Here is a 23602-nt window from a genome sequence, read left to right on the forward strand (position 1 = left end):
ATTCAGAAAAGCCTTGCAACTGTTTCATTCTGAATTGTGACCCGTCTGATGGAGGCCACCCGATTCATTGCAATTGATAACTCATCCCTGGCCCTATTCAGTTGTTGGCTGAGACATTAATTGGACTGTGGCTGAATGGAAACAAAGGGGTGGGAAATGTTTGCTGATATCATTATCCAAATGTGGCAATGGCCATATCTGGGTAATGACAGGAATTTCTTGGCTGGCAGCTGAATGGGGTTGGGGATGCATCATTGGTTGCTATGATGCTGTCTGCATCACAGCCAATAGTGTCATAGCAACTAATGATGTTGTGATCCTGGGGCTGAATGTGTCTGCAGTATGAATACTCTGACCTCAGTTCTGCCCTCCAACATGCCACCAACATGGACTCTGTTAAACAGGAGTAATACATTGTGGTTCTACCAGCAAGGTTTATGCACAATTTTTGAAAGAAAACCCCCCTAGGGTTAATGGGACTTTAGAGGTAACAGACTTCTTGACCGTATGGCAAGTAATAGAATACAATATGATATAATAAAATGCTTTATTGAAATGTTGATTGCAAAAGGCTCTCAACCAATGTTAATTCCTCAATATTTAACATTAGAATACAGTACATATGGCCAGAGACATGCTGGCTCATCAAAAACATTGCATAGATATAAAACCATAGTGCTACTTGTAGGAGTGGTTGATAATCCAACGAGTTTCGATAAATGTACAATTAATAATATGCAGATCTTCGTCAGGGATTTTGATGCCACTCCTGAAAAAGTACAACATAGAGTAAATTTTATGTAACTTGGAAAAATTCAAACATATATCATTATGTTATGCGCCCGCGATCGTTTCCCCCATGGAGGCAAACCGAAATTCCCCCCACACATTCCACCACACATCCACCAATCCCCCCACACCCACCCCCCACACACCCCAACCCATGAGTCCCAAAACATACCTGCGTCCTAGCACCCCGCTATGTTCCTCCTTTAATGTGCATCCTGTATTCTCAGACTGAAGCTAGAGCCAAGTATGAATGATTCCTGCTTCCTATTCCTAGGACAATGAGTATATTGATCAATTAGGCTCCAATGGTGTTGATCCCCTTCAAGCCCTCCTCCCAAATGTAGAGAGAAGGAAGGGAGAAAGGAAACATGGAGCAGAAACAGAATTATCAGGGGAAGGGGGAGGAGCAAAAAGGGCTTCATGAATTTATGGGCTCACCTAATATGCACCGTCAAGAAGAGCGGCTTAAAGAAGAATGGCGTTCCCCTCAACTTGGTCCCATCAAGGGAATATTTGTTTATCCTCCCTATATTCAAAAAGAAGGGGGGGGGGGAGAGATTAGGAGACAGAGAAGCCTAAATTGGAGCCCAACTCTGTCTCAGATGCCCTGGCTGTTCCATCAATGAGTGCTGTTTCTTACCTTGACAGATAATGTACATGAAGATCAGGGAGCTGTGTTAGTCAAAAATAGAGGTTTACTTTCTAAGCAAGAAAAGACCACCTATAAGAAGGGAAGAATCTCTGAGTGTTTTCCCCAGTCTTGAAGATTTGATTCAGCAGGGAGAAGCGCCAGATACTTCCGCAATAAACATCTGGGCGGAAGTGACGTTTATGCGGACACGGCGGGGAGCGTCACGTCGCCAATGTAGGCGATATGCTGTTTTAAGGGACGCCGAGAGCCAGAAAGGAGAGGCATTTCTCTCCACCAGACCAACGAGCAACACTTCCGGTTGGGAGTACGCGGGGACACGTTAGAGGCGGACTACCTTCTTATTCGTGAGTACTGGCGGCTGCTCATATTTCTCTCTGAACGTATCTAGGGGAACTTTTAGGGGAGTGTATGTCTCAATACCGCACAGGGCTTCCTATATATCCTTATTTCTATTTACAGGGGAATCGAATCTTCAAGACTGGGGAAAACACTCAGAGATTCTTCCCTTCTTATAGGTGGTCTTTTCTTGCTTAGAAAGTAAACCTCTATTTTTGACTAACACAGCTCCCTGATCTTCATGTACATTATCTGTCAAGGTAAGAAACAGCACTCATTGATGGAACAGCCAGGGGATCTGAGACAGAGCTGGGCTCCAATTTAGGCTTCTCTGTCTCCTAATCTCTCCCCCCCCCCCTTCTTTTAGAATATAGGGAGGATAAACAAATATTCCCTTGATGGGACTAAGTTGAGGGGAACGCCATTCTTCTTTAAGCCGCTCTTCTTGACGGTGCATATTAGGTGAGCCCATAAATTCATGAAGCCCTTTTTGCTCCTCCCCCTTCCCCTGATAATTCTGTTTCTGCTCCATGTTCCCTTTCTCCCTTCCTTCTCTCTACATTTGGGAGGAGGGCTTGAAGGGGATCAACACCATTGGAGCCTAATTGATCGATATACTCATTGTCCTAGGAATAGGAAGCAGAAATCATTCATACTTGGCTCTAGCTTCAGTCTGAGAATACAGGATGCACATTAAAGGAGGAACATAGCGGGGTGCTAGGACGCCAGGTATGTTTTGGGACTCATGGGTTTGGGGTGTGTGGGGGTGGGTGTGGGGGGATTGGTGGATGTGTGGTGGAATGTGTGGGGGGAATTTTGGTTTGCCTCCATGGGGGAAATGATCGCGGGCGCATAACATAATGATATCTGTTTGAATTTTTCCAAGTTACATAAAATTTACTCTATATTGTACTTTTTCAGGAGTGGCATCAAAATCCCTGACGAAGATCTGTATATTATTGTACATTTATCGAAACACGTTGGATTATCAACCACTCCTACAAGTAGCACTATGGTTTTATATCTATGCAATGTTTTTGATGAGCCAGCATGTCTCTGGCCATATGTACTGTATTCTAATGTTCAATATTGAGGAATTAACATTGGTTGAGAGCCTTTTGCAATCAACATTTCAATAAAGCATTTTATTATATTATATTGTATTCTATTACTTGCCATATGGTCAAGAAGTCTGTTACCTCTAAAGTCCCATTAACCCTAGGGGGGTTTTCTTTCAAATCTTACAGTTCAGGGATTATGGTAACTCAATACCCCAGGTTGTCTACATAACTTTATATTAGGTGTATGCACAATAACTACCTTTCCTAGGTTGATAATACTTCCTTAATTTTAGTGTGCTGTTGTTCTCCTAAGCTGTGCACTTCTGATATAGGCTATAAGCAGCTGCGGTAATTTATTGTACAGGCATATTCCTCTGTAGTCACCACAGTAAGCTGTCATTGGAGCATGCTTATGTCCACAGGACGTTCATGCAAAGAGTCTACAGGATGAACACAAAGAGAAAAAATAAGTAGGGAGAAAACTATGTTTAACAACAAATAATACAATCCTGTTTTACTTACATGCCAACAAAATAAAGTATTCTGTTGAATGTTTCTGCTCTAAACATCAAAGTACACAGTCTTTTGCCCAGGCAGGGTTTTTTTTTTTTTTTTTTAGTATAATAATGAACACAAACGTATTTCAGCCTCCTGCTATTTTGTCACACAGCTACAGAATGTCTATTTTTTCTTTAGGGTGGAGTTTTATCACCTTCATGACCAGGCCATTCTTTGCTATGCGACACTGCACTACTTTAACTAATAATTGCGCGGTCATGCAATGCTCTAATCCAGGAGTATTGAATTAAAATTCACAGAGCTCCAGTCAGTAATATTTTCTTCCAGCAAAGGTCCAAAGGTACAAATCACATGTTTGATTCTTAATGGCACCTCTGCGCATTAGCATTTGCAGCACATTTTCCTGAGCACCAAACTGCATGGTGCCACAGCACCATGTGGCTCGATATGGCGTAGTTTAAAATAAGGGGCAGGGACTTCTTTCTCTGCATTTCTGCATTTAAGGTAGCCCACTGAAATCGATGGGTTGCTTACACACAGAACACAGTTGATGTGAATCTAGCACCAGATCCTTACATCAGTGTTCTCAGTCCCCCTGCACATCACAACCCCCCTCCTTTATATCACAGCCCCCATCACATCCATATCCCCCCTTTATATCCCAGTCCCACACTTTACATCAGTCCCCCTTCACAGCAGTGTCCTCAACTCCCCTTTACATCACCCCTTCTTCACATTACAGTACTCAGCCCCCCCTTCACATCACCCAACCTTTACATTACAGTCCTCAGCCCCCCCTTTGCATTGCTGTACTTGGCCCCCTTCATATCACTCCCACCTTCACATTTCTTTCCCCACCCCCTTGATAGCACTCTGTTCATATTCCTGTGCTCCCCCTTTATACCACCCTCCCTCCTTTACATTGCAGTCCCCAGCCGCCCTTCATATCACCTCCACTTCACATTCCTGTCTTCACCCCCTTTATAGCACCCTCCTTCACATTGCAGTCTCTTGTCCCCCTTCATATCACCCAACTCCCCTTCATAGCAAGGACATAGCCCTCTTCCCTGTCCTACCTTACAAGGGTGGAGGGTGGGAGGCACAGCAGGTCTAGAGCTGACATCAAGAGGCCCGACAGTTCTTGATGGAGGGGTGGAGTTGCGCAACTTTTCCTGTTAACTAGCTTCTGGTTGGCTGCTAGAGACACCCTGCATACTAGCAACCAATCAGTTAACTGGGGCAGCTCCCGCCTTCCATCCAGCACTGTGCTGCTTCCCAATGTCAGCTCTGTAAAGATGACAGCGCTAGCAATGGGTGAGGGGAATAGCCAACGGCTCCTAAATGGCACAACTGCGGCGGTCCAGGAGGAACCGTGACTAGGTCGGCAACTGTATTTAATTGTCCTTTTTTTAATATCTGGCTGGAGTTCAGCTTTAATAATTTGACCAAGTGATCAAAAGATATCTCATATTTAAGACACCTGGGTGCAATAGTCTTTTTCTAAGAAATGCATTTATAATATTTTGTTGAAAACAGTAAAGTAATCTGAAATATTAGCGGCTTAAAGTTTATATATAAGAAAAGGAAGTAAAATTCTCACCACTTACAGTGTAAATGCTACTACAGGGACCCGTTGATTGACCTTAATTTATTTACACACAGTGATCCCCAGAAAATTAAGGAATGGCCAGTGTAGTGGAGTGCCCACTCACTCACCATTCTCAGATGCTGCATTATGCACATTTTCTTGTGTTTTTGGGCACACAGAGAGTATACATTACTCCCTCCTGCCTCTCTCCTTCAGCAGTTTAGGAAGGACCAATTGGATGAGGCAGAGGTAGCTTGGAAAGTGATCTTCAGCCAGGTGAGAGGGCCCCCATTATTAAAACCAGTGTGTGGGCAGCTGGGTCAATGCCTAATAGCATACTGTTACATAGTTACATAGTTGGCGAGGTTGAAAAAAGACACCAGTCCATCCAGTTCAACCTATGATGTGTGTGTGTTTGCTTTTAACCGTACATTGTATACCCCTGTATGTTGTGGTCTCTAAGGTGCCCATCTAACAGTTTTTTGAAACTATCAATGCTCCCTGCTTATACGACTGCTTGTGGAAGAGAATTCCACATCCTTACCGCTCTTACAGTGAAGAACCCCTTACGCATTTTAAGGTTAAACCGCCTTTCCTCTAGTTTTAGTGAGTGGCCACGTGTCTTATTGTATCTCCTTTCTCTGAATAGTTTGTTCCTTATGCTAGGGTCGCCAGTACAGTATTTGTACATTGATATCATATCCCCCCTCAGTCGTCTCTTCTCCAGAGAGAATAAGTTCAGTGCTTGTAGTCTTTCCTCATAGCTGATGTCCTCCATTCCCCCAATTATTTTTGTTGCCCTTCTCTGGACTCTCTCCAGTTCCAGCACATCCTTCCTGAGGACCGGTGCCCAGAACTGGACAGCATACTCCAGATGTGGCCGGACCAGAGTCTTGTAGAGTGGGAGAATAATCTCTTTATTTCTGGAGTGAATCCCCTTTTTTATACATCCCAGTATTCTGTTGGCTTTACTTGCAGCGGCTTGGCATTGCATGCCACTGCCAAGCCTGTTGTCTACCAGTACCCCCAAGTCTTTTTCCATCCTAGACTCACCCAGAGGCTCCCCCCCTAGTGAGTAGCTTGCTTTCTGGTTTTTGGCCCCCAAGTGCATTACTTTACATTTTTCAACATTAAACCTCTTTTGCCATGTAGTTGCCCACCCCGTTATTTTGTTCAGGTCCGCTTGTAAGGTTTCCACATCCTGCTTAGAAGATAATGGCATGCTTAGTTTAGTATCATCTGCAAATACTGAGATTGTACTAGATATCCCCTCCTCTAGATCATTTATGAATAAATTAAACAGGATTGGTCCCAGGACAGAACCCTGGGGGACCCCACTTTCCACACCCGCCCAATACGAGTACTCCCCATTAATCACCACCCTCTGAACTCTCCCCTGGAGCCAGTTCTCTATCCAGGTACTCACCTTATGGTCCATACCTACCTTCCTTAGTTTGTACAGTAAGCGTTTGTGGGAAACGGTGTCAAAGGCCTTTGCAAAGTCCAGATACACCACATCCACAGGCTTTCCTTTATCTAGGTGGCAGCTCACTTCATCGTAGAAGGTTAATAGATTGGTTTGGCAAGAACGATTTTTCATAAATCCATGCTGATTGCTACTAATAATACAGTTTTCATTACTAAAGACCTGTATGTGGTCCCTTAACATCCCCTCCAAAATCTTGCAGACTACCGATGTTAGGCTGACCGGCCTATAGTTCCCCAGGATACACCTCGGCCCCTTTTTAAATATTGGTACCACGTTGGCTTTTTTCCAATCAGCTGGCACCATACCGTCTGTAAACTATCCTTAACCGCTTCCATACAGAGCAGTTAGACACCCTTCCTGCCCAGACCAATTTTCAGCTTTCAGCACTCTCACACTTTGAATGACAATTGCTCAGTCATGCTACACTATAACCAAACAAAATTTTTATCATTTTTTTCACACAAATAGAGCTTTCTTTTGGTGGTATTTGATCACAACTGGGGGGCTTTTTTTTCGTGATATATGCAAAAAAAGAGCAAAAATTTTGAAAAAAAACCACTTTTTTTTAGTTTCAATTATGAAATTTTGCAAAAAATAAATTTTTCTTCATACATTTGGGCCAAAATGTATACTGCTACATGTCTCTGGTAAAATTAACCCAAATTAGTGTATATTATTTAGTCGGTGTGAAAGTTATTGAGTCTAAAAGCTATGGTACCAATTACTGAAAATTGATCACACCAGATGTACTGACTGCCTATCTCCTTTCTTGAGGCCCTGAAATGTCAGGACAGTACAAATACCGACCAAATGACCCCTTTTTGTAAAGTAGACAGTCCAAGGTATTTAGTAAGAGGCATGGTGAGTTTTTTGAAGTTGTAATTTTTTCCCACAATTCTTGGGAAAATGAAGAAAAAATTTTTTTTTCTTTTTTTTCCCACAAAGTTGTCAATTTATAAGCTATTTCTAACACATAGCATGTACACAGCAAAAATTACACCCAAAAATACATTCTGCTACTCCTTCCGAGTATGGCGATACCACATGTGTGAGACTTTTACACAGCCTGGCCACAAAAAGAGACTCCACGTCCAAGAAGCACATTCAGGCGTTCTAGGAGCATAAATACACATAAAACTTTCTTACTACCTATCACACTTTTCAAGGCCCTAGAGCACCAATACAATGGAAAAGTCCACAAAATTACCCCATTTTGGAAAGCAAACACTCCAACGTATATTCTATGAGGCATTATGGGTCGTTTGAACATATCATTTTTTTCCACAGGTTTTTGGAAAATGTGGGAAAAAAATGAAAACTTTTTTTTTTTACACAAAGTTGTCAATTTATAGGATATTCCTAACACATAGCATGTACACAGCAAAAATGACACCCCAAAATACATTCTGCCACTCCTCCTGAGTATGGCAATACCACATGTGTGAGACTTTTTCACAGCCTAGCCATATAGAGGGGCCGAACATCCAAGGAGCATCATCGTGCATCCTAGCCACTTGCCTAGGCCTATTTTTGACATTTGGTGTCTACAAGCTAAAATCAGTTGTTTTGCTAGAAAACTGCTTAGAACCCCCAAACATTATATATTTTTTTTTAGCAGAGACCCTAGAGAATAAAATGGAGATTATTGCACTATTTTTTATCACACCGTATTTGCGTAGCGGTCTTCCAAACGCAGTTTTTTTGGAAAAAATTCACTTTTTTTAATTAAAAAATAAGAAACCAGTAAAGTTAGCCCAATTTTTTTCCATAATGTGAAAGATAATGTTACGCCGAGTAAATAGATACCCAACATGTCATGTTTCAAAATTGCGCACGCTCACGGAATGGTGACAAACTTTGGTACTTAAAAATCCCCATAGGCGACAATTTAAAAATTTCTACAGGTTGCCATCTTTGAGTTACAGAGGAGGTCTAGGGCTCAAATTATTCCCCTTGCTCTAACGATCGCGGCGATACCTCACATGTGTGGTTTGAACACCGTTTACATATGTGGGCGGGGTTTCTGTATGCATTCGCTTCTGCGCGCGAGCTAACGGGGACAGGGCGCTTTAATTTTTTTTTTTTTTACTATTTATTTTATTTATTATTTTTTATTTTTACACCGTTTAAAAAAAAAAAAAAAATTGATCATTTTTATTTCTATTAAAAAAATGTAAATATTCCTCGTAATAGAAATAGGCACGACAGGACCTCTTTTTTGTGAGATCTGGGGTCAAAAAGTCCTCAGATCTCACAAGTACACTAAAAGATAGAAAAAAAAAAAAAAAATAATAATTATAATATAAAATGAAAAAAAAAAAAAAAAGGACCTTTAAACTGGTTGCTAGGCAACAACATTTTCCGTAGCTCCGGTCCTCCAAGACCATAGAGTCAAGTGAGGGCAAGCTTGCCCTCACTCGACATCCTGTCTGTGAGGATTCGGGACCGGATCGTTTTCCCCGCTGCCGGCGGGTCCGGTAAGGGGGGAAAAGGACCGGAACGCGTCGGGAGGGGGGGGGCGCCTCTTCCGCCATCCCGGAAGGGTGATCCCACGGCGAATCCGCCGCCGGGACCACCCTTATCGGAAAGCCAACCGTCCACCGTTTAAAAAAATACCAGGGTTATGGCAGCTATCTGCTACCATAACACCGGTATTTAGGTTTAAACGGACGACGTATATAAACCTTTTTGGACTTGGACATGTTGGCTGTATGAAGGGTGACAGGTACTCGGGTACTTTGTTGGGCAGGTGACAGGTACTCTGGTACTGATGAGCAGGTGGCAGGTACTCGGGTACTCCGATAGGCAGGTGACAGGTACTCGGGTACTCTGATGGGCAGGTGACAGGCAGGTGATAGGTACTGATGAGTAGTACTCACTGACTGATAGGTGATAGGTGATACTGTACTGATGGGTACTGATGATCAGTACTGATACGTGATAGGTACTGATGAGTACTGATGAGTAGTGATGGGTACTGATGAGCAGGCGGCAAGTACTTGGGTACTTCAGGCGTCAGGTACTCTGATGAGCAGGTGGAAGGTACTCGGGTACTCTGATGGGTAGGTGACAGGTACTCAGGTACTCTGATGACGGGTACTCCGTTGACAGGTACTCAAAGTACCCGAGTACCTGTCATCAGAGTACCCGAGTACCCGTCATCAGAGTACCCGAGTACCTGTCATCAGAGTACCCGAGTACCTGTCATCAGAGTACCCGAGTACCTGTCAGAGTACCCGAGTACCCGTCATCAGAGTACCCGAGTACCCGTCATCAGAGTACTCGAGTACCTGTCATCAGAGTACCCAAGTACCTGTCATCAGAGTACCCGAGTACCCGTCATCAGAGTACCCGAGTACCTGTCATCAGAGTACCCGAGTACCCGTCATCAGAGTACCCGAGTACCCGTCATCAGAGTACCCGAGTACCTGTCATCAGAGTACCCGAGTACCCGTCAGAGTACCCGAGTACCTGTCATCAGAGTATCCGTCATCAGAGTACCTGAGTACCTGTCATCAGAGTACCCGAGTACCCGTCAGAGTACCCGAGTACCTGTCATCAGAGTATCCGTCATCAGAGTACCTGAGTACCTGTCATCAGAGTACCCGAATACCTGTCACCAGCCCATCAGAGTACCCGCGTACCTATCATCTGAGTACCTGATGACAGGTACTCGGGTACTTTGATGGGCTAGTGACAGGTGCTCTTTATTGGGGGGGGGGCAATCAGTGTGTTTAGGGTGCACTGTATTTGGTAACTAGCTGTTACCACAATCTCCTCCTCACACAGGATCAGTGTGTGAGGAGGAGAACACGGTGACAGCTAGTTACCGTGTTCTCTGTTGACATTTGTGACCGGCTGTGATTGGACACAGCCGGTCACGTGGTAAAGAGCCAATTTCATTGGCTCTTTACCTAGATCGGGGATCGACTCTGTCCGAGGGACGAGCCTCGTCCCCGATCGCTGCTCTGCGCGCCCCCGGGGGCGCGCATTGCAGAGAGAACGAGCGGCTCGTGCTGGAGCCGCTCATGTGATCGGCTGTGATTGACACAGCCGATCACGTGGTAAACAGCCAATTTCTATTGGCTGTTTACCTTGATCAGTGATGGGCTATGTCCGAGGGACGAGCCTCATTCCTGATCGCGCCGCTGCGCGCCGCCGGGGGCGCGCAGTAGCAGCTAGAACGGGCCGACGTCATATGACGGCGGCCCGGATCTAGACAACCACCTTGCCGACGTCATTTTACATGACTCGGTAAGGAAGTGGTTAAAGATCAAAAATAATGGTCAGGCAATCACCTGGCTGAGCTCTTTAAGAACCCTCGGGTGCAAGCCATCCGGTCCCGGTGATTTATTTATGTTAAGTTTCTCTAGTTTAGTTCTAAGTCTATCTTCTGTTAGCCATGTAGCCCCCCGATTCTTTTGTGAAGACTGAAGAGAAGAAATGATTTAACACTTCCGCCTTTTCTCTGTCCTCAGTGGCCATATTTCCTTTGTCATCTTTTATGGGGCCAATGTGTTCTGGCCTCGCTTTCTTACTGTTTATATACTTAAAGAACTTCTTGGGGTTCTTTTTACTCTCTTCCGCTATATGTCTCTCGTGTTCTATTTTAGCCGCCCTGATTTTGTCTTTACATTTCTTATTATACTCTTTGTAATGCTTAAATGCTGCCAATGACCCCTCAGTCTTGTATTTTTTGAAGGCCTTTTCTTTAGCACTAATATGCATTTTTATGTTGGAGTTTAGCCACCCAGGGTTTAATTTTGCTCTTTTAAATGTATTTCCCTTTGGAATGCACTTGTCAATCCCCTTGTTAAGTATGCTCTTGAAGCACTCCCATTTTTCCTCCGTGTTCTTTGTTCCCAGGGTTCTATCCCAATTTATATTTTCTAGCAGCGAGTGCAGTTTTGGGAAATTGGCTCTTTTGAAATTCAGTGTCCTTATATTACCCCTCTGCTTCCTATAACTGTAATTAATACTGAAACTTATTGACCTATGGTCACTGTTTCCTAAGTTGTCCCGTATTTCTATATCCGTGAGCAGGTCTGTATTGTTGGTAATCAGTAGGTCAAGTACTGCATTTTTTCTCGTCGGTGCATTCACCCTCTGACCCATGAAATTGTCCTGCAAAACATTTAGGAACTGCCTAGCCATGGCTGAGTGTGCGGTTCCTTCTGCCCAGTCTATATCTGGATAATTAAAGTCCCCCATTATAATGACATTTCCCATCCTTGCTGCCAATCCTATCTGTAAAATGAGGTCCGCCTTCCCCTCCTCCCTCAGGTTGGGGGGCCTATAGCATACGCCCAATATTACCTTCCCCACCGTGCCTTCCCTTTGAAGCTCTACCCATAGGGATTCTGCTTCGTCCATAGCTCCATTATTGATATCATCCCTCATATTTACCTGTACACTGTTCTTAATATACAGACATACCCCTCCCCCTTTTTTACCCTCTCTATCACTGCGATAAAGGGAATACCCCTGAATGGTCGCCATCCAATCATGAGAGCTGTCAAACCAAGTCTCAGTTATCCCCACAAAATCTAAGTCCTCCTCAAACATCAGCAGCTCCAGCTCTCCCATCTTGTTGGCCAGGCTTCTGGCATTGGTATACAAACCTCTTAATTTTGATCGGTTACCTATATCCTCGTTTGATGTTCTTAGGCTGCTCTCTTGATTTTTCCCCATACCCACCCTGGGTATAGGAGCTCCGAACACCCTACCGCTAATGCCCCCATTTCTGCCCTCTGAAACTTGCTTTCCTCTGGCTAATTCTACATCTGTACCCTCCCCCCATTCCCTAGTTTAAAAGCCTCTCTAACTTTGTGGCCATCCTCTCACCCAGTACGGCTGCACCCTCCCCATTTAGGTGCAATCCGTCCCTTCCAAAGAGCCGGTGGCCGACTGAGAACCCAAAGAGCTGTTTTTCCAGAAGACCCAGCTACTGTGGGGAGCCCTTCTTTGATTGCTATCAGGGTACTTCAGTCACAGTGGTTTGGCCCTTGGACTTGGATCCTTGGATTTTGGATCCCTCCAGCTGTTCCCCTGTGTTACGAGAGCTACCATGGACTTCACAGTGAAGAATGCTGTTTATAAGAATAATCATAGCATTCGGAGCCACTCAGACTCTGCTGCATACACATGTGCTGACAATGAACACGCTGATAGGAGGATATAATAGAGAGAGCAGAGCGATTAACTCATCAATTCCTTATTGCTTAATGAAAAGGCTAGGAGGAGTTTTTAAAATGGTGTATTGACCAAGCTACAGCAATAGAGCAATAAAGCTGCTACAGCAATAAAGTATCTGGCTCTATTGTCTGTCAGGTGTGCCTGGATCACCAATGTGGCTTAACAGAATTACACATTTTTTGGCAAGTAAAACAGGTTCAGCATGTATTTCAATTCCTGGCATTTAGCTGCTTCCTAAACTTCAGCTTTCAATCGGTATTGTATCACAAATTTTAAACTTTAGAAAGCCTTTGATCACAATATTACAAAGTTATTGCGTTGTGCTTGTTTGGCATTTGATATACCACCAATTCCATAGATTAGACAAATTTCTGTTAAAACTAAAACAGGACTCCATGCTATTTTATCTGTTAACTAGGATTATACCAGTCCTAATATGATGACTTCTGGATTTCTATTACATGATGCCTACCGATGGTATGTTTGTAATACAGGCAGTCCCCGGGTTACAAACAAGATCGGGACTGTAGGTTTGTTCTTAAGTCAAATTTGTTTGTAAGTCAGAACAGGTACATTTTTTAAGTGTAGCTCCAGCCAAAAGAATATTTTTTAAGTTTTTTGAATAGCGTAGGGAAGGGTTAACACCCCTGTACCATTTGTTTTGCTGTTTCTACCCCTGTTCAGAAGATTTCACCTCACTTTTTGTCCCTATGGCAACTGTATTTTGAAAGTTTTGGGTTGTTGTGGAAACAAGGATTAGTGATAAAGCTTCAGCAGAGACACCTTTTCCCATGATAACTCTTACACGAGTGAATTTCCCTTCCTAGGGGTAGATTTCCTCTCAATTCCTGTTGTCTCTGTCTGTTTGTAAGTAGGAGTCATTTGTAAGTCGAATGTTTGTAACCCCGGGGGCCGCCTGTACTCTACTCCATTGCTGGAAAACTTTTTCCTTTTACCATGTATAGAGATTTGCTGTAACCTACTGTAGATATATTCTTCTTGAAAAATATTCATAAAAAAAGGAAAGTAAAAAATAAAAATATCAGAATTGACTGAAAAAAATAAATATAAACTGCATTTGCTATCACAGCTATTGGTCCTGTCCAACAGTTTGACCTTTTTGGTGAAGTGTTTTTAGATTAATAACAAAAACAGTTTATCCAACATTACCAGCCATTGATGGATCATTTGTCACATAGTGGGTCCAAAGCCATCACCTTGGTCATCTCCAACTGGCTGCCTCTTCCAGGTGTAGGTAGACAGCTTTGATGATGCACCCCCCCCCCCCGCCAGCCCTTCGGACTGCCCCAAAACCGCTGTGTGCCAATCCTGTAGCTTCCTGGAAGATGTGATGTAAATATCTCAGGAGGCAGCAGGACCGTCCTTGGTCATTCTGGCCTAGAGCCATATCCATCTATATTCAGCAACGTTAAAATATAAAGTTGTAATTTTTTAAGTCAGATGATTTGAGGCTTGTCCCTTCCATCTTCAACCCCTTTTTTTTCTCCTCTACATATATAACCCATCAGGTGCTAAAGGGGTGTGACCACATGTTACGTTCTAAATGGGCCCTCTGCACACTGCTATACACCCTCTTTCTAGAAAACCTTGCACAAAAAAGTTCACCTTTTCTGGCAAAATTTCACTTGTCATAATAAATAGAAGCATTTTATTTTGTCATTTCTGGCCCAGAAATTCCAATGTGCTTATCTCTCACTTACCTTATCTATAGAAGCTTTAAACTTTCATCTATCTGTTTGGATGTTTTAAAAATGTTTTGGTTTCATTACTTTCTGTAAATCGTGTAATAGGGCGTGTTCACCTGTCTGGACCACCCCTCCCTCATTGCCCCGAAGAAGCTCCAGAACTTTTTTGGAGTGGAGTGTGGTGCATTTTCACAACACTTGTGTGTTTGCTGTTGCTTTTGGGGTGCCGTTAACAATTAATGACACCAAAAGTGCAACTAGTTAATTTTAGGTGTATAAAGATGGCCATGCACTATACAATCTGGTTGTGCAAGATTAGATTTTAGATTTACCAAACTAAATAATAGGAGGACACACCATCTATCCTATCACTCTGTGTCTAATCAGGCAGGCAGCACTACATAGTTGATGGTAGATCTAAAGGAGATTGCACAATCAGATTGTAAAGTGTATGGTGAGCTTTACAGAACCCAGAACATATTTCTCCTGTTTTCAATACTACTCCTCTGATCCACATAGGCTGATGCCAGATCACTGAGCTCCTGCACACTCTGCAAAACGATCAATAAAAGTAAGGTAGAAAAAAATTGATAGCTGTGTATTACTGAGAACGGTGATCACTGATTGCATTGGAAAAATGTGCACCTGCAGAGGTGAGTGGAAGCAATTCCCTGGAAGGGGGAGGGTGTTGCAGTGTGTGTGCTAAACTGGTAAGCTGGTCAACACCTTCCTGTGTCTTAACAGTTTTCACGTTCTTATGCCCTGTACACACTATCAGATTATCTGAAGACTTTTGTCTTCAGATTTACCTTTTCTATGTAGTGCAAGGGCCTGCCGGATTGCATACAAATTGAAAGTGTTTAGGTTTGACCTCATATTATATGGTTTTGGTAAGTCTGCAGACAAAAGTCTTCAGATAATCTGATAGTGTGTACAGGGCATAAGAACGTGAAAACTGTTAAGACACAGGAAGGTGTTGACCAGCTTACCAGTTTAGCACACAGTTTACCACATAAGGGCCTTCCAGGAGGTAATGAAGAGGTAACAAAGACGTTTTTTTTTTTTACAACAAGCTGGACACCGAGGTAAGGGCTGCAAAGGATAAATAGAAAGAGCTGGAATTTAGAAAAATTTAGAAAAAAAAAGTGAACTTAGCCTTTAAACTGACCATCTGCGTTTAAATAATCTCTCTCTGTCCAGTCCCTACCCTGCTCTGCAAAATACAAATGCTCCAGTGGATATAGTGCCAATATGAGGCAAACAGACATAAACTGTAGGAGAGCTACAGGTTCAGGTCTGATCCCTGACCTGCACTTTGCAATAGAAAATATATACCTGTGCTCAAATCCAAGTAGCTATCAAAATATCACAAAACATAAAACACTCCACACTTTTAGGGAGATTAAATTGACTGAAAAATAACTTTCAGGTATTTATACTTTGATGATGGACCTCTGCCTTTTTATGCCCATTACTTTGCAAGCTGATCTGTGAATTGTGTTTTATCTTGCATCCTGCTAATTATTTTCAAACTGCCTTGATTTAAATTATATTTTAAAATTCTTCAGAAATTCTCTTTTTTTTAGGAAATGTTTGCTTATCTTTTTAAGCTATGAGACAATAGGCCTAATTTACTAAGTTGTTAATAAAGTGAACAGAAGCAAAATGTACCTGTATGCAAACATCTACTTGCATGTAGGGGAACCCAAGAACACAGAGCTTCATATTATTGGTTGTTTGAAGTGAATACAGGTTAGCATCACTTCAGCTCACTTCACACTAACTTCACACTAACTTCACACTAACATTCAATACTAGAAGATTGTACCTTACATGGTTTTAGCTTAGCAACCACTTCTGCTGGTAATGGGTTGGACATACAGTAGCAATTATTATGAGAATGGAATAGCTTCCTTTACAGAACAGCATGTTGCAAGATCACCGTGACAGCAAATGACAAATACCATTTTATGAGTTTTTAAAAAATCCTTTATCTCTATTGTTGCCATGTCTGGACCTTGTTTAAATAATGACAATGTTGGAGCATGCCACATTAACCTCACTCAATCTTCTAATAATTTGTGTTCGCATAGAGCAGCTAGAGGAATGCAATTTGTAACTGGTAATCTGGCTATTTAGTTCAGACAAAGGCAAATCTGTACAATTCAGAAATAAGTATTCAATAAATTCCTCTATGAGATCAGAGCACCTCAGCTAGCATTATCACAGAAACACGATGATTATAAAAGACACAATGAGCCTGTTTGAGAAAAAAAAGCACTTTTTAATTGGGGCTTTCATGTGTTGAAAGATCACAAAATATTGCTCCCTGAGAGCTACATGATTGTTCTACACATGTACAAAAAAAAGAATATAGCTTTTGGAAATCTGCTCATGAGAAAAGAATAAAATATAAAATCAGACTCAGTAGTTGACTCCAGGCTTCTAGACTAAGCCTTTCCCAATCTATACAAAACTAAAAAAAAAAATAAAAATTAAAAAAAGTTTCCACTTAAAAGTATTACAGTGCATGAACCCAGGTTCAAAATGTTAGCTTGTTCACAATGTACAAACCTCCACCTATCCATTCAGCCAGTGATTCTCCTGTTTCGGCCCAAGGATCTGGTTCACTGCATGAAAATTATGGAAATTTCCAATTGAATGTCCATGCATTTTTCAGTCATTTAACATCTATAAATGTGCTCAGATATAAAGAGGAAGGTTAAATTAAAAAAGAATATTAACTCAACAATTGTGGTAATATGCATTTCAAATATCCAATGATGTGGAAAGCATTTGTAGATGATTAGGCATTTAAAGTGAATAGGAATTTGCTTTTGGAATAAATTAAATTAAATATTCACACAATTTTGCCAGTGAAAATTGCAAACCTTTTTTTTTTTTTTTTTTTTTTTTTTTAGGAAATTGGCCTTAAATTGATATTAAAGGAAAACATAAAAAACACAAATATGTCATACTTACCTGCCTTGTGCAGCTGTTTTGCACAGAGAAGCCCGGATCCTCCTCTTCTCTTGTCCTCCACCAGCGCGCCATTCCTCTATCTTCTGTTGAGTGCCCCCGAGCAAGCAGCTTGCCATGGAAGCACCCAAGCAGGCATGCTCCTGAGCCTCTGCTCAGTGTGGCCATTGAGACATGGAGCTGCAGCTTCTTGACCCTATACCCTCTCTCTCCTCATTGGCTCACTGGCTGTGATTAACAGCAGTGGGAGCCAATGGCTCCCACTGCTCTCTCAGCCAATGAGGAGGGAGAGTCCCTGGAGAGCTGATGCTTTTGTGCACATCACTGGATTGAGAGGAAGCTCAGGTAAGTATTAGCGGGGGGCCGCTGCCCACAAAATGTTTTTTTTACCTTCTTGCATAGAATGCATGAAGGTAAAAAACATCCAGCCTTTACAACCACTTTAAAGATAGAGAAAAACTGATTTGCTAAGATGAAATGGATATACTGTATATTCTTTTTAATTTACAGCATTTTGGACTGAGCATAGATACTAACAATGATAATAAAATTAGACCTGTTTCATATTTTTCCCGACTGCAACAAGAACATCAGTATCTTAGAGAATGCAAGGAGAGTGATAATTAAATGAATTGAACAAAAAGGCAATGGTCCATCTGCAGGTGAGTGGGGGGTTGATGCACTCTAGGTACAGTCACATTAAGGGAGCTTTAGGACCGCACACACCGCTGGGCACAAAATGCCATGTTAACTACAGCTCTGCCCCAGCAGTCTTGTGAAGAAGTTTAGGAGGATTACCTTCACTTTCCTGGGTGCTTTTGTATCTAAGATCTGGTAAGCATTTTTGTGGGAGGAGGGGTTTTGCTGGGAGAAATGAGGGGGGGCTGTATTTTGCTGAAGGACAAGGGTCTGCTGTTGAAGGTTTTTGCTGGGTATGGGGAATGAGCAATTTTTACCTAGGGGATGCAGTCCATCCGGAAAGTACATATAGCGCTTCACTTTTTCCACATTTTGTTATGTTACAGTCTTATTCCAAAATTGATTAAATTCACTATTTTCCTCAAAATTCTACACACCACCAAATGCCATAATGACAACGTAAAATAAATTAGTTTGAAATCTTTGCAAATGTATTAAAAATAAAAAACAGAAAAAATCCCATGTACATAAGTATTCACAGCCTTTGCTCAATACTTTGTTGAAGCACCTTTGGCACCAATTACAGCCTCAAGTTTTTTTTAGTATGATGCAAGAAGCTTGGCACACCTATTTTTGGGCAGTTTCTCCCATTCTTCTTTGCAGGACCTCTCAAGCTCCATCAGTTTGGATGGGAAGCTTCGGTGCACAGCCATTTTCAGATCTCTCCAGATATGTTCAATCAGGTTCACGTCTGTGCTCTGGCTGGGCCACTCAAGGACATTTACAGTGTTGTCCCGTAGCCACTCCTTTGTTATCATGGTTGTGTGCTTAGGGTTGTTGGAAGATAAACCTTCACCCCAGTCTGAGATCCAGAGTGCTCTGGAGCAGGTTTTATTTAAGGATGTCTCTGTACATTGCTGCATTCATCTTTCCTTTAAACCTGGCTAGTCTCCCAGTTCCTGACGCTGAAAAACATCTCCACAGCATGATTTTGCCACCACCATGCTTCACTGTAGGGATGGTATTGTCCAGGTGATGAGTGGTGCCTTGTTTCCTCCAGACATGATGCTTGCCATTCAGGCCAAAGATTTCAATTTTTGTTTCATCAGACCAGAGAATTAAGTTTCTCATGGTCTGAGAGTCCTTCAGGTGCCTTTTGGCAAACTCCAGGCAGACTGTCATGTGCCGTTTACTGAGGAGTGGCTTCCATCTGGCTACTCTACCATACAGGTCTTATTGGTAGAGTGCTTAAGAGATGTTTGTTCTTCTGGAAGTTCTCTATCAGGGTAACCATCTGAGCTCAATTTTGAGTGTTATGGCAAAGGTTGTAAATACTTATGTACATGTGATTTTTTTGTTTTTTATATATAATAAATTTGCAAAGATTTTAAGCAAACTTTTTTCATGTTTTCATTATGAGGTAGAATTCTACCTCAATTGTTTGTCGAATTTTAAGAAAAATAATGAATTTAATCAATTTTGGTATAAGGCTGTAACATAACAAAATGTGGAAAACGTGAAGCACTATAATACTTTCTGGATGCACTGTATATTGTCACAATCACATATTTTTTTAGTCTGAAATTGTCATGATTTCTTATACATTGTCACCATTGCCTGTTTGTTGCCCACATATGCTATAGTTACAACTGTATGTTTGTTGTCCACATATAGGTAAGATTGTAACAAATTGCCCATTTGTTGCCCCTTTATAGTTACAGTTGCCCATTTGTTGCCTGCATATTTTCATGCTTGTGTATTTGTTACACACATACTGTATTATATCACAGTTGACTTTTATTTTGTGTGAAAATTGTATTGATTGAGTATTTATTACCTACATATTGTAAGAGTTGACTGATTGTTGCCTGTGTATTGTATGCAATTGCCTACTTGGGGCTCAAACATTGTCAGGATTGTCATCAGGATTGCCATTGTATTGTGAAATTGCCACTGTTCTAAAAAATTATATTACTATCATTTAGCCCCCTTTAGGCTGGTCACTATCAAATCACACCACTATTATCTTTATATTTTGCCACAGTGCACAAAGTGTACCACTATTAAAACCTTCAATTTCGGGGGCGTGGCAGAGCAGCGGATGTAGCCGAACATGTGAAGCACTCGCTCTGCCGACTATCCTGCTCGTTTATCCTGTGGACACCCGATCCGGCTAAAAACTTACCAGTTGCAGCAGCTCCAAGGTCCCCTGCTTACCCGGTTCCATCGGTAAGTCCTCCATCCCCGCTGTCTCATGTCCAAAAGGGAGACGAATGTCCGTCAGGCTCCCGAGCTGCAGGCCCAAGATGGCACCCAGCCACAGCGTGTCTCCCAGAAGGAGACCTATAGAGAAGTGGCACAAATTCTTCTCCAAGCCTGCTACCAGACCCGCACCTGTAGTGTCCGCCACCCCTACTACCTCCCTAGACTCTCATTTGGACGCTGATGATACTACCCTGCTGGGGGATCTGTCTGCACAGCTTTCAGAGTGGGACACTGCCTGCACTTTACAGCATCCCTCTCCAGTCCATACTACTGAACCCACACTGAGAGACATAATGACTGCAGTTACTACCTGTAATACCTCCATCACTGCGCTTACTGTGGAATTGAAGGGGGTGAAGGCTGAAATCACATTTCTCAGGCATGATATGCAAAAGCTTAGAGAACGTACTTCAGCTGTGGAGGGCCGGGTTAGCTCCATAGAAGATGATATGCTGCCATTATAGCGGAAGGTTAAACATACAGCGCTCCTGGCTGCACAACAGGCCGCAAGGCTGGAAGACCTTGAAAACAGAATGAGGAGCAACAATGTTAGAGCAATCGGCATACCAGAGAGGGCTGAGGGTAAAAACCCCATTAATTTTATTTAAAACTGGTTGATAGCTACTTTTGGCCAAGACTCGTTCACTCCCATGTTCTCTGTTGAGAGGGTGCACAGAGTTCCCATGCGTCCCCTGCCCCCAGGAGCTCCACCATGTACATTCATCTTTAAACTGCTCAACTATAAGGATAGAGATGCCATCCTGACCAAAGCATGGGGCCTACAAGGAAAGTTGGTGGTGGATAACTCCAAGGTCTCCCTTTTCCCGGACTACTCGGCAGAGGTGCAGAAGCAGAGGGCAAAGTTTGGGGAGGTGAAGAGGAGACTGAGAGAACTGAATCTACAGTATGCCATGCTTTATCCTTCTAAACTCAGGTTGGTGGTGAGGGATGGAGTACCGTTCTTTGACAACCCTGCAGCTGCGGCTTAATGGCTGGAGGTGGAGGGGCGGGCTATGCGCCCGAAATGTCCCCAGGGCTCCCTAAATACATTGTTTGCTCTGTGACTTTGTATTACTACAGTTCACATGCCTTTTGGGATCGGGTGCTCTATCTGACATCCTGCTCTAGGTGGAGGATGATCTACATGTACGGCTTACCCTCACGACAAGTTATCTGTTTTGTTACACGCTGTTCCTATGGAGATTGCTGAGTTAGCTGCATCTCCCACCGTTTCCCCCCGATGGGTCCTGGTTGGACGAACTCCGACGACAGCCGACTCCCACCTGACCGTGTTGGCGGTGGGCTTGCCGGGGATCCCCAGCTTCCCGTGTTTGGTTATCCATTGAAGTTTTTACCATTTTTTCCCCCTTTTATTTTTACCCCTCTTTCTTCCACTGGAGCTATTGACCATCTCTCTGTCTTCACCCGGGACGTCATCTCCCATGGCCGATGGTGCTACCTATATGTGTGTCAGGGACTTGGACTGCTCTGTCTCTATGGATCTTTCTGGGCCATCCCCTTCTCCTCCTGTGTTTCCTTGTTCCCCCCTGGGATGTCGAGGTACTTTGCCCTGCAGAATCTGCTATGGCTGACACCTTAAGCATTGTTTCATGGAATGTTCGTGGACTGAACAACCCATTGAAGGGAACTGCAGTACTTAGAAATCTAAAAAGATTGCAGGCTGATGTGGTGTGCCTGCAGGAGACTCATCTGTCCCCTGATCCGTCGCCTAGCCTGGCCCCTACTATATTTAGTTCCAACTTCTCAATATCACTCCACTTTTTCTACCTTTTCCAGGGGGGTCTGTGTCTTGGTGCGGAGGGGGGTTAGATTTGCCTGCTCCTCTAGTTTCTTAGATCCCGAGGGTAGATTTGTGATTTTGCTATGTACTGTTGGGGGGTCGACTTGTGCACTTATTACGGTTTATGTCCCCCCTCCTTTTTCTACTGGGGTGATTAGACTACTGGCGGAGCGAATTGCTGGACTTCTGGCGGTTCCTCTGTTAGTGGTCGGTGATTATAATGCAATACTGGATCCCCACTGGGATAGGTTCTCCCCTCGCTCCAGGACCCCGCCACCGGCTGGCATCGGGACCCCCTTTGCTCAGTTGATGGGGGAGCTTGGACTGACGGATGTGTGGAGGTTGGGCCATCCGGGTGATCGGGTGTACTCCTGCTTTTCAGCTGCGCAGGCGGGCCTTTCACGTATTGATATGGGGTTCGGTAATGAGGCCCTTTTGTCTCTTGTGGTGGAAGCAGAGTATGGCCTGAGACTTGTCTCAGACCATGCCCCGCTCCGGATCAGACTGTCCCTCCCGACTAGATCGAAGAGGCCCCTCTGGAGACTAAACCCCTTCTGGTTAACGCTTTTCCCTCGGCCAGACCCTGTGTCTGCTTCACTGTCCTCTTACTTTAAAACTAACCTGAATACGGCAGACCTGGGGGTGGTGTGGGATGCAGCAAAGGTCTTTTTGCCGGGACAATTTAGCTATTTGATTACCAATATCAAGTCCTCTACTAAAATGTGAGAGAATACAGTAATGGCGGAGGTGACGAGGACAGAGGAAGCATATGTGAATAACCCTAATGATGACACCCAGCGTTCTTGGTTGGCAGCCCAATCCCTCTCTAAGATGGTGGCATTACAACTAGCTGAAAATAAAAGGTTCTTTCTTCAACAAAAACATTTTGAGGAGGGGAAGAGTACAGGTCACATGCTGGCTATGTCGGTACGTTCTCAACAACCGGCCGCATTTATTGCAGAACTTAGAGACCCCTCGGGTATTCAGTGGAGTACTACCCCTGAGAGCTCTAGGGCTCTCCGGGAGTTTTACTCGGATCTGTATTCATCCAAGGTATCGGCTGCACCACAGGTGGTGGAGGATTTTTTGGATGCTTGTGAGTTGCCCGTATTGTCTGCCTCGGATGCTGCGGGGCTTGACGCCCCCTTGACCGAGAATGAACTTCTTACGGCCCTAAAAGCTGCCCGAAAGGTGAATCACCGGGAGCGGACGGCCTTCCATCTGAGGTATATGAGCGATACTCTGAACAACTAGTGCCTATCCTGTTACAAATATTTAATGACGCACTACAAAGGGGATCATTGCCTGACTCTATGAGTGAGGCTATTATCATCCTGATTCCTAAGCCTGGTAAGGACCCACTGCTGGCTGATTCGTATAGACCCATCTCCCTACTTACAGCAGATATTAAACTACTGGCCAAGATGTTGGCCTCCAGACTGTCCTCGGTCATACAGTCTGTCATTCACAGGGATCAGTTGGGCTTTATCCCCACGCGGGCCGCGGCCCTGAATTTGCGGCGTTTATTCCTTAACCTTCAGCTCCCTGTAGATAACCCCGGTAACAGAGCGATATTCTCCCTG

This window comes from Pelophylax lessonae (genome assembly GCF_965119305.1).
Source record: "Pelophylax lessonae genome assembly, chromosome: 5".
In the NCBI taxonomy this organism is placed as follows: Eukaryota; Metazoa; Chordata; class Amphibia; order Anura; family Ranidae; genus Pelophylax; species Pelophylax lessonae.